This window comes from Marmota flaviventris, chromosome X (genome assembly GCF_047511675.1).
Source record: "Marmota flaviventris isolate mMarFla1 chromosome X, mMarFla1.hap1, whole genome shotgun sequence".
Classification (NCBI taxonomy): domain Eukaryota; kingdom Metazoa; phylum Chordata; class Mammalia; order Rodentia; family Sciuridae; genus Marmota; species Marmota flaviventris.
In genome coordinates this window covers 64,514,276-64,526,572 of record NC_092518.1, presented here as the reverse complement: position 1 = coordinate 64,526,572, position 12,297 = coordinate 64,514,276, and the positions used below count along the sequence as shown (strand labels likewise).

General features: G+C 35.0%; 2 protein-coding genes across 9 annotated transcripts in view; one reads left to right on the top strand and one right to left on the bottom strand.

The window, feature by feature from the left end:
- Lpar4 (lysophosphatidic acid receptor 4) overlaps positions 1-7,831 on the bottom strand; it is a 95,299-nt gene extending 87,468 nt beyond the window's left edge. For 3 of the 5 annotated variants that reach the window (XR_011705576.1, XM_071606010.1, XM_071606014.1), the window contains exons 1-3: positions 7,681-7,831; positions 4,768-4,862; positions 3,115-3,200 (exon numbers count right to left, since the gene is read on the bottom strand). The gene's annotated coding sequence lies outside the window, so the exon portion shown is untranslated. The remainder of the gene's footprint in view (positions 1-3,114; positions 3,201-4,767; positions 4,863-7,680) is intronic. The other 2 variants (XM_071606011.1, XM_071606015.1) reach the window with 1 other exon arrangement.
- The window catches only part of Rtl3 (retrotransposon Gag like 3), a 37,020-nt gene that overhangs the window by 12,350 nt on the left and 12,373 nt on the right, over positions 1-12,297 (top strand). For 2 of the 4 annotated variants that reach the window (XM_071606007.1, XM_071606006.1), the window contains 2 exons: positions 2,887-3,096; positions 3,590-3,662. The exons of 1 other annotated variant lie outside the window; for it this stretch is intronic. The gene's annotated coding sequence lies outside the window, so the exon portion shown is untranslated. The remainder of the gene's footprint in view (positions 1-2,886; positions 3,097-3,589; positions 3,663-12,297) is intronic. One more of the 4 variants, XM_071606008.1, reaches the window with a different exon arrangement.

Sequence of the window (12,297 nt, the reverse complement as noted above, 5' to 3'; positions counted from 1 at the left end):
TGTAAAATGTAGTAAAAAATGGCTTCAAAGAAGGGGCCTCTTTGGCTGATTGGCATTACAGTTTTTATAAATATTTTTGCTTCCATCAAGTACAGAAGAAAGTTCAAAGATCTAAAATCTGAACTAATTTAGACTGGTAAATCTTTGAAGTTGCCCAGCAAAAGCTATAGAGATAGATATGGTAAAAATTCCTATTCTGTTCATTGCCAAACCTAACCCAAAACTCAAGATCTGTGTAAAGAATGAGGTCATTTCACGCTGTAACTCAATCCCAGACAAATCTGGCATTCACTTGCAAAGCTTGACTATCATTGGCTTTTTACAATCCCCACTCACATGGTTCCATTTATGCTGCTTTTGGTTGTTGTGTCATGTTTGTTTTGCATGTGATCCTCTGAAGAGTTTTCTTAAAGTGAACAAAACAGAACAAGATTGAGAAAAGACTTTTACAGATCAAATGAAAAGTCTTCTTCATAAAGAATGAAGTGAATATTATTCAATTTATTTTAAGAACTTGAAAATTCAAATTCTTCTTAGTATGAGATGGTCACAAATTATCAATTTAGCTTTAACTATTTATTCAATATAAATCCCTTGATGTAGCTAGGCGCCGTGGCTCACGCCTGTAATCCTAGCAGCTTGAGAGGCTGAGGCAGGAGGATCACAAGTTCAAAGCCAGCCTCAGCAAAAGCGAGACCCTGTCAGTGAGACCCTGTCTCTAAATAATATACAAAATATGGCTGGGGATGTGGTTCAGTGGTCAAGTGCCCTGAGTTCAATCTCTGGTACCCCTCAAAAAAATCCCTTGATGTCTGGGTGCACTTGAAGTTGTTGGAATTTAGTAAATTATGCTTTTGTAACTTTTTAGTTCATATTTTCATGAAATATTTAACAATAGCTTTGCTATAACTACCAAAGTTTTCCACTATGACCCCATTTTAATGATCAAGATATTTTGCAGTATATGTTTTTCATATACAAGTAGTGTTCCTCCATAATTACACAGGAATTGTCCTTTGAATTCATTTTTTATGAGGGAAAACTTTATTTGTGTGGAAAAATCTGTAAATTTTATTGTTCAAGGAGCTTTGGACATCATCCTGCATTAAGAATGAAAGAGACCCTAAATATCAAGTTCTACCATCTCATTTCACTTACGAGGGAAGTGAGGCCCAAGAAGGGAAAGCATACACACATATAATGAAGGGATAAAATACTGAATGCTTAAAAAAGGTTCAATGAATGAATGGATAAATTGAATTATGGATAGATGTACAGGTGGATAGGTAGTGGATGAGTGTGTGAACTGGTTGATCCAAGGATAATATTGGTGGCAGAGTCAGGGATGGAAACTGATTGTCCTGGAACTCACTTAATTTCACTTCCTCTATAAAATTCTGCCTCTCTGAGCAAAATTTAAGAATCATATTTAGGTAAATTTTAAATGGATCTGCCAAGATGATATACCAGAAAACATGTAAGCTTTAAAGCTAGACAGACCTGTGTTTGAATCTCAGGTCTGAGATTCTCAGGTCTGATAATTTTGTGGCCTTCAGAAAGTTAGTTAATTGGCCAAGTTCCATTTTTTAACCTGAAAAGTATGGATTATGAAGTCAAAATGAAATTAAATAAAATATCTGTGTAAGGCAACAGGCAAGTACATCAGACCCAGTAGATCTCAATAAATGTTCATCTCTCTCCTCTGTGACATTTTGATTTTAATTTATTTTTATTGGTTCTTTTTACTTATACATAACAATAGAATATACTATGATATAATTAAAAGCATGGAATAAAATTTGTTCTAATTCAGTCCCTATTATTTCTCCTTTCCTTTCCTTTCTCCGCCCCCCATTCCCTTCCCTCTACTAATCTTTCTGCTATTTACTCATAATTCAAAAAATATTTTTAATTAGTGTCTTTTGAATGCACATTATAGTTAGATTCACTGTAGTATATTCATATATTTACATAGGAAAGTTAGGTCACATTCATTCAGGAATTTAATTTATAACCTATGAAAATGTTGATGTTATCTAAATACCATGAAACTTTTTTACATATGTGGCCCAAATACAGCGTTTCTCAAAGTCTGGTGCCTCAGATCAGCAACATCAGTCTCACAAGGGAACCTGATAGACATGCCAATTGTTAGGCCCCTCACTAGGTCTACAGGGTCAGAATCTCTTCGAGTGGGGCCCAGAAATCCTTACTATAAAAAAATGTTCCCAGTGATTCTGAAATATATTAAAGATTGAGAACCACTAATCAATAGGCATGAAGACCTTTGACTGTTTTTTCTTGAGGTCTTCCCTCAAGATAAAACTTGAGATATTTGATAAAACTTCATATCTATTTATCATATTCTCAGTCCTTGATCCAGGAAGCAACATTAAGTGACCATGGGGATTTAGTTACAGATTTCTAGCAAAACATAAAGAAGTTTACCTGGTTAAAACATTATAAGAATGTCATTCACTGGTAGTGATCCCTCTAAACTGTCTCAACAGTTTTGTGAAGAAGTCATTGTGCATCTTTGATAAAAACCAAAACCTGTGTATTTCTTTAAATTTTACCTTAAATTATGGAATATTCTTTATAATAGTAATAAAGACTAGTCAATACTCATATTGGTAATTCAGTCTTGCTTGAATATGGATTTTGTTTTATTTAGAGATAGCAAAGTTGAGAAGGAGCACATGAACTCAAGGTCATTTGACATGTTTGAAGACAGCCTAGTAGGTTGACCCATAAAGCCTTAGTCAGGCAACACTCTGAATTATAGACATAACAACTACAAAGAAATAAACATTTTCTGAAGATGAAACTGACTTTGTAAACTTAAAACTTTAGAGTAATGACAATGCTCTTCTTCCTTTTTGTCAGATTTTGACTCAAGAGCTGGAGATCTAAAGGGTTCAATGATCGTTATAAGATAGAAGATGTAGCTACTAAAATGTTTTCAGGAAGCCCATGATGTCAGCAAAAAGTCCTTCGTTAGAATCAAAAGAGCCTCAGACCGCAAAATATATGACAAAATTGAAAGAAGAGACAATTCAATAGTAATTGTTGAAGACCCCAGTACTCATCTCAGTGGTGAGTCTAATGACCTACCTTCAATAAAGAAACAGTGTGGGGGCTGGGTTTATGGCTCAGCGGTAGAGCACTCGCCTCACACATGCAAGGTCCTGGGTTCAATCCTCAGCACCACATAAAAATAAATAAATAAATAAAAGTTATTGTGTACAACTACAAAAAAAATAAATATTAAAAAAAAAGAAACAATGGGCTGGGGTTTTGGCTCAGTGGTAGAGTGCTTGCTTCACACACATGAGGCCCTGGGTTTGATCCTCAGCACCACATAAAAATAAATAAATTAAAGATATTGTGTTCATCTACAACTAAAAATTTTTTTTTAATTAAAAAGCAGTGGCTTAATATCAACAATAGAAGACTTGAACAATATTATTAATCAACTAGATCTAAGACATCTGTAGAACACTACCCAACAGTAGGCAGAAAAAGAGAATCAGCTATATTGAAGTTCAGTACAATTCTAATTGTACCCTAAATATTATTATTATTTCAGCTGCAGCTGCCATAGACCAATTCATCTGAGCCCTAAAACTAAAACAACTGAAGCTTCATATCAGTTGTGAGAGGTAAATTTGTTTTGCTTTTTAATTATATTTCCAGAATGTTTCTATCATGCTAAAATCTAAGCTCTTCCAAGGCAAAAGGTAAAATCCAGCAAACTTTTCAAGGAATTATTAACCATGCATACAATAGATGGCTGAAAATTGAAGAAAATTCTAAAACTACCAGCATGAGAGGCACAGGGAGAAAAGTGATGAGACAAATTCCTCCTTCATCAGTCTCATGGCCAGCTCTCTCATCCCTCTTTCCCACAAATACATGACATAGGATAATGCTGATCCAGTTTTTGGCACCTATATTACAATGAACTTTTGAAGTTCTGAATACATATAAATAAAAGCCCTACACAGTTGAGTCAAGACTGTAGAAGTCATGTCAGAAGGTTTCATGTATTTAGATATGTATACTATTTGTGATTTATAGATAATTTTAGATGATATGTAGACAAACTTTCTTTAACATTATCTAGCACAGAAAGCCCATGATGTCAACAAATATAATGTTTAGGAAAGGATACAATAGATATTTGAACTTTAGAAGAGAATCAATTTAAAGAAAAAAAATAGTAAGCAATTAATTATAAAAGTGATAGGATTATGGCAGATGTTAAGAAAGTAATATGAAAATGACCAAAATTTTAAGCTTAAGGAAAACTAACTTTCAATAAAATTCAAACATTAAGAGAACAGGATGTGTATTTATAACCTGAACTCATTGAATTTTATAGTCAATAATGAAATACTGGTGTGTTTATACTGTACTTAATGAATCAGAATTTTTGAACTGGCAGGGAACTACTAATCAAATTGGCAAATGACTTGGAAGGAAAGATTTTAATTTAGAACAAACAGTAGTACTTTGAGAGAGAGAATACACACTTGAATTTTTATCGGTTTCTAAAAGCCCTTGCTTTTAGTGAGTTCAAATGTTTAATTTGATTAGGGTCTCTTATTAGTGTCCTACATTTTAGGTTAGAACTTAATGTCTAATAAATCTATGTCCCAGACTCAGAAATATTTTATTTCTGCCTGTCTTAGAAAGACAGAAATATTCAAAGTGAACCTATACAATGTAGTTTATTCACTCACACATAAAAAAATGTAGTATTACCTGGAACAATAGAAGTTTGGGTGACAAGGACCCTGAGCATAGAAGGTCTTCCTCCAGATTTCCTGCAGACTGTATTCTCTTGAATATGTGCTTTACTAAAGAGGAAAAAAAAAAAGAAGAAAGAAAAAAGTGTTTTTTATCATTGTTTTTTTTTTAAAGGTTCCAAATAGGACCACATGTACTGTTACATCTTTGAGTTTGTGTCTTGCCATAATGAAACAAAAGACCAAGGAGAGTTCATAATTTGCCTAATTATCTTTCTAAATCACTTAATTGGGAAGTCTAATTATAAGGTTTTGCTATCAGTACTGACACTATTAACAATTTTCCCACTGATTCTCTGGCCAGAAATATGGAAAACACATACATACCACCTAGACCACACATTATATATGTACGCATACCTATTTACATAATATATAACATGCACATACTGAGAAATGTGTAGATATAAATATATCTGAATATATAAATATAAAATATATCTGAAAAGTTCATAACAGTTAAAATAATCTTTTTAAATTCCTGAGTGCTTTAAAATTTTTCAATTTTCCAAACACTTTTGCATCAGTCATCTCAAACAAATAGCTTAGGATCATTTGAAAGTGGGCAAGAAGCATGAAAAGCTGGAATTGCTTCTCTACATATATAAACCTCATTTTATTTTTGGATGGAGTCACTGTATCAGCAGATTTGTTGGATGGCATAGGCCTAATACATCTAAATTTAACAAATTGTTTTACAAAAGTCTTTCATGATGTCCTGTGAACAAAATGATGAAATGTTGAATGAAACAGGACAGTTAGATATGGAACATTTTTAACACCCATATCCATGAACTGCTAATGAATATTTCCATCTACCAAGGAGAGATTAGTTGTAACACGTTGTGCACAAGACAGACTATAATACTGAGACAGAAATAAATGGTCAGGATGATGAGAGGTAGTCAAAAGCATATCATTTGAGAAATCCCTAAAGGTTATTTCATCTGGAGAAGATTTAAGGAGAATATAGATATATAATAATTTATATATTTAATCTATATTTAAATATATAATTATATCTATATCCTAATATAGTATTTACAAATTTGAAGGGTCACTCTATCAAAAATTTTAAACTTAATCAATGTAATACAAATAACAGGATAAAGACAAAGGCGTGAAAATATTCATAAATTTTGACCTAATAAGATTTGACCTCAACATAAGGACAAACCTTCTGGCAATACTAAAATGAGATATCTGGGTAAAAGGTGAGTTCTCTATTCCTGGAGGACTAAACGAGTATTTGTCAGAGAGGATGTCACAGAATGTGAGACTTTTTTAGGTGACCTTTAAAGCTTCCTGAAGTGATTTATTTATTCACTCATTTCACAAATATATATTGAACTCCTACTAAGTACAATATTTATTGAATCCCTACTAAGGAACCATTGTAGGAACTAGAGAAACCATATAGAATAAGACAAATTTCCTGTCTTAATGAGACTATATTATATTGAAAAAAACAATGAATTTTTAAAAAATAATATAATATCAGTAAAATTGTTAGAAAGAGGGGGAGGGTTGTGGCTCAGTGGTAGAGCACTCACCTAGCATATGCGAGGCTCTGGGTTTGATCCTCAGCACCATTTAAAAATAAATAAAATAAAGGTTTTGTGTCCAACTACAACTAAAAATATTTTTAAAAAATTGTTAGAAAGAAAATAAACTCTTTGAATTATGTACTCCTTATAATTACTGAAATGGAGATCTTTTTATTTAGAGATCAGTAGTATGCCCATTAAACTTATTTCCACAAAGTAATCAGGCCCTGAGCTTGGTGAGAGAAAAGAGATTGGGAGACAAAAATTAAGAGTGGTGATTCTCACCAAAGTATATTACAGAATTCTTATAAAAGGCTGCATTAGCAGTGGGAGGTTCATAATCGGTGAAAACTCAAATTTCTTAATTCCTAACCCAATAAAATTCTTACTCTTCCCTCCAGGAGAGCATGTTTTTTAGAATCACAATATTAATGACAAAAGCAATGTGCTAGTTTATGTTCTTCAATCATCATTATAAATTATTGTTTCATAGACTTTGTATAGAGCAAAACAAAGTGTAGTCTATGTGAGCATGCAACTAAGTGCTACTATTAAGTCAATCATAAGCAAAATTATTAAGTGAACAGCTTTTGTTCCTGGGTGCAGAGATTGGAAAGAAAGGACAACTTGACCAGACCCTGCCTAACAAATCACTAGCTCTCCTATTTGGCAGATCTTTTTAAATATCTTTTTATATCATTTTTTAAATCTCTGCCTTACAAACCCATGCTCCAGCTCAGCGAATCTCTGCACTGAAGACAAGGTCAACAAAATTGTGATTTATAAATTGAATACAACAAAGTCAGATATATGTATCTTTATTGTGACAGCTACCCACCCAACCCAATGTTCTGGCAGTATAGAAGCATTTGAAATATGAAAAGGCAAACAAATATTCTTTCTCCAGGAAGCAAATTAGGCCAAAAGCAAACTGTAAAATGAATTGGAAACAGCCATCCTGCCCTGGACCAGTCAGCAAAATGCAAAGCAAAGCCTAAGCACCCTTGGTCACCCCCACTCCCCTGGGTGGTGAGTCAAAATGAAACATCACCTGATGCAGAAAACAAAGCCAGGTTTAGTCAAGCCTAGAGAGGCACTGCCAAACAGAGGGTGGAGGGGGAGTTAAAACAAATATCCAGATGAACATTCGAAAAGGCAAACAACCAAAACAAATAAACAAATACAAAAGATAATTTTAAAGGATAATAGCAAATTTCCCAATTCTGCTTGAGACAGAGGAATAGGGGCCACACAAGGAGCATTGTCCTGCCTGCCAAACTCTTTAGTACTCATGTAAATCACCCCAAGGCCAGGACACTTACAAGTGATGATTTCTGAGGAGGGAAAAGACTGGGCAGAGCTCATGTCTCCAGGGTGTGGAAGTTGTTTTCAACTCCTAGTTCATAAGCACTTAGCTAGGGCGACAGCTGCTCACTGTTGATTCCATATTGGTACAGGACAGAAAGCTGGCCGGAGTAGGGGCATTTGAAGGAGTCTTTGGAGATTACTCTCCACAGGGCCTGTATTAGATTGTGTAATCAGACATGTGGGTGGTGTCTTTCCTCTCCCCTTCCCTGCTCCCTGTTCCAATGCCTTTTACCCTTTCTAGTGATTCCTGTCATCCCAGTGCTCTCCCACAAAAAGAGTCTCTGACTTCATAGCATGCCCCACCCAGGGGCTTCTCTTTGAGAATTTGATATGCAATGCTATATTTGTTTCCTAGGCTGGCCATAACAAATTATCACAAACTACGTGGCTTGAAAACCAGAAATTTTTCTCTCAAAGTTCTGGAAGCCTGAAATCCAAAATTAAGGCATCTGCAGAACTATGTCCCCCCTCAAACACTAGGGAAAATATTTTCCTTGCCTCTTCTAATTTCTGGTAGCTCTTGGCATCCCTTGCCTTGTGTGTGCATCATTCCTATCTCTTCCTCAACTTCATGTGACTATCTTCCCTATGTATGTCCATGTCTTTGAATAGCAGTCATATAAAGACGCCAGCCATTGGCTTTAGGGCCCTCTTTAATTCAGAATGATTTTAAGTTCACTACTCATACCCTCAAACATGCAATTTCCAAGTAATGTCACATGCTATGGTCCAAGAAGACATGAATTTTTGGAGGACACTATTTAACTCTGTACAGAGGCAATATTTAATGCAAAATAATATATTTTCCTTAGTGAAAGAGGATGTCAAGTGTGAAATGGCAAGTGTGAAACTGAAAGACAGTTTGGGAGACAGGATAGCCATTTGAAGGCCTATATATCCATTCTCAGGCAGTATGAATTGAATTTATTTTTGAAAAAAAAAAGAAAGAAAATTGAAGTCTTAGCTATTCTGTAAATGTTAATATTTTGGAGATATTAAATTTGCTTTGCTGGATACCTAAGATTTTGGGAGTCAATGTCAAGTCCTTCTCTCAAGGCATGTGGATCCCATCTTTGTTGCATGCTAGTTACATGACCTTGTGCAACTCATGATATCCCATGACCTCATTTTCATCTATAAAATAATATTAAAAATAGTTTCTGCTTGATAAATTCATTGTGGAGGTTAAATGGACTAAATCATGTATAGCACCCATAGCCTGCCTAACCCCAAATCAGTCCTTGATATAATTTCTAATATATTTAATAATTTATTGTTATTCTTACTTTACAAGTTGGGAAAAGGTATAAAATAATCTAAGCAGAGGCACAATGCATTTTACTCATTTAAGCACTCTTTAAATATCCATGTATTTACTTTTAGGACAATTGTTAACATACTAATTCCCCTGAGCCCAGTACATAACAGTCCACACCTTAGTCATTTGGGGCAATGTTTTATTTCTACTTATTAATTAAAGATGCTTAGGGTCAGAGCCCTGGAAGAGAATGTCTTCCTACATAACATGTCTACTAGCAGGGTTTGAGCCCAGACCTATTAAGATATCCAGGACCCATTTTCCTAATGTTTTAGATGTGATTTTTTTAGTCTCACATTCTCTGTTGTTTCTCTAATTTAAGAGCACAGGATTTGAAGAAAGATTGTCTGGATGTAAAAACCTACTACTCCTAATTCCTAGCTATACATCCTTAAACAAATAATATAAACTATCTGACCCTCAGTTTTCCCAACTGAAAAATGAATACAATAATTTTGTTTATCTCATAGGTATTGTTTTAGTCATCTTTTTAGTGTTGTGATTGAAAGATCTGAGCAGAACAATTTCAGGGGAGGAAGTTTATTTGGGTGCTCACAGTTTCAGAGGTCTCAGTCCATTGAGAGCAGGCTCCATTTCTTGGGGCTCAAGGTGAGGCTGAACATTATGGTGGAAGAGTATGGCATAGGAAAGTGGCTAACAAAAATGAACAGGAAGTAGAGAGAGAAACTCCACTCCCCAGATACAATTATATATTCCAAAGCTACACCCACAATGCCTACCTCCTCCAGTCACATCCCATCTGCCTCCAGTTAATCCCCATCAGGGATTAATTCACTGATTAGTTTAAGGTTCTCACAACCTAATAATTTCCCCTCTGAACCCTCTCTCATTGTCTCACATGTGAGCTTTTGGGGAACACCACATCTAAACCATAACAGGTGTATTATGACTATTAGAATAAATAATTCATTTAAAGAACTGAGCACTATTCCTGGAATATGGTAAACTCTTAAAATGATAGCCATTATTGCTGTAATTAATATGGGTACCTGCTTCCCATCAAGTTCTCTGACTTTATCTTTAATAGTCTAAGCAAATCTTATTTTTTAATTGTCAGAACCTGTGAGTTACTTATTCCCATTTACGTGAAAATAACCTGAGAATTAGGGCAATCAAGGAACTTAGCCATAGTAATTCATCTAAAAAATGGCAGTTATGAATTTAGAAATAACCCCACACGACATCAGAGCCCAGTACATAACAGTCCACACCTTAGTCATTTGGGGCAATGTTTTATTTCCACTTATTAATTAAAGATGCTTAGAGTCAGAGCCCTGGAAGAGAATGTCCTCCTATATAACATATCTACTAGCAGGGTTTGAGCCCAGGCCTATTAAAATATCCAGGACCCATTTTCCTAATGTCTTAGATGCCCCATAATTTTGCTTATTTCTCCCAATGGGGAAAATTGATGTTTTAAAACTGGAGGGTTTTTGTTTTGTTTTGTTTCGTTTTATTGCACTGGGAATTGAATCCAGGGGCACTCGTCCACTGAGCTAAACCTCCATACCTTTTTATTTTCATTTATGTATTTTTTTATGTTGAGACAGGATCTTGATGAGTTGCTTAAGGCCCTACTACGTTGCTGAGGCTGGCCCTGAACTTGCAATCCTTCTGCCTCAGCCTCCTGAGTTGCTGGGATTACAGTTTGTTCCACTGCACCCTGCTATAAATGGAATTCTACCTGAAATATACCTGGAAAATATTTTAAAACCTGACTAAACAAAGCATAACAGTTTCTTAGGTCACAAAATAGAATACTTTACTCACAACATTTTGTACCTTGAATAACTTGTGATCAGAGAATACTCATAGTAAACTACAACTTTAGATAATCTTTCTTGAGGGGTAGGGTTTACCATTTACTAAGGACTTTCAAATACAAAAGGCAGGGTAACCAAAATAATGACAATGGCTACCAAGGTTCTCCTATGTTCCAGGCACTGTGCTAATTGCTATACATACATAATCTTATGAAATATTTACTATCTTATAAGGACTATTATAAGGAAGCTCTATAAGGTAGGTACTACTATTCATTGTCCTCATGTTTTAGACAAAAACCATGGGGCTCAGAAAACTAAGCTATTTTCTCTAGAAAACAAAGCTTACTATTATATAGCACAGAAGAATCTGGAACCTGAAATCATGAGCTCTATAATTCGCTTATATGAGCTCTTAACTACTGTGGTAGAAAAGTGAACCTGCCTTTGAATCTGGCCAGCACTATGACTGGCATAGAGCAGGCATTCAAGTAATAGTGACTGTTATAATCTCTATATATTATCAAAAACAAAATAAAATCAGGTTGGAGGAAGAGGTAAAATAACTTATCAATACATCAGTTAATCCAATAGGCATATGCTGTATTATTCAATATCTGAATGAGAAGCAAGGAGCAAGGTTTTGTCCTAAGTGTGCTATGTCATTAATGTAGACCAAATACATTTGTGTCTTTCCACAATGTCAGAAATTATTTGAATGACAATAAATTCATAGGCTGTACCACTTTCATCAGTGGCAGTTCACTAAATATTTGTGGGTCACTTCGTAGTCACAAGCTGTACAATCACAGGTTCTTGTATCCCAATCTAATATCTGTAACATTCAAGTCACACATCACACTTAACATGTGTGTGTGTGCGCACACACGCTATAGAAGTCTAAGAAAGGGTTAATGCAGCCACAGGGGTTAAGAAGGCTAAACTGAGAGAGAAGGCAGGAAACATATATGAATGCAAAGAGTCACTGTAGGTGGTCAGATAAGATTATTATTCAATCAAAGAACTTATTCAGGGCACAGAGTTACAGGTGTCAAAGTACAGGAACTTATTCTAGGTCAAAGTCCAGAGGGAGAGCAGCAGTTTGGAGTATCAACTTGTGATATCAGCTTTGATTGGAGCTTGCATGATCATCACAGGCAGGAGAAATTGCACTCAGCTAAAGGCTGAGAACAGAGATTTGGAGGTTAATCACTGGCGATTTTCTTGGTCAAGGTTCCTGAAGAATGACCATGTTGCTACCACGTCCACTCTCAGGTTGCTCCTCCTTTTATGGATTTTAAGTGAAGAGGTTGCATCATTTGGTAGGCTTGGGCTTGTGTATTCAATAACCTTATGTACCTTGTTTTTCTGACATGAGTTTAATATGCTCATGCTTCCATGTGCTTCTGATTGATTTGATAAATTCACAAGTGGTCATTCTTTTTTAAATATATTTTTTTAGTTGTTGA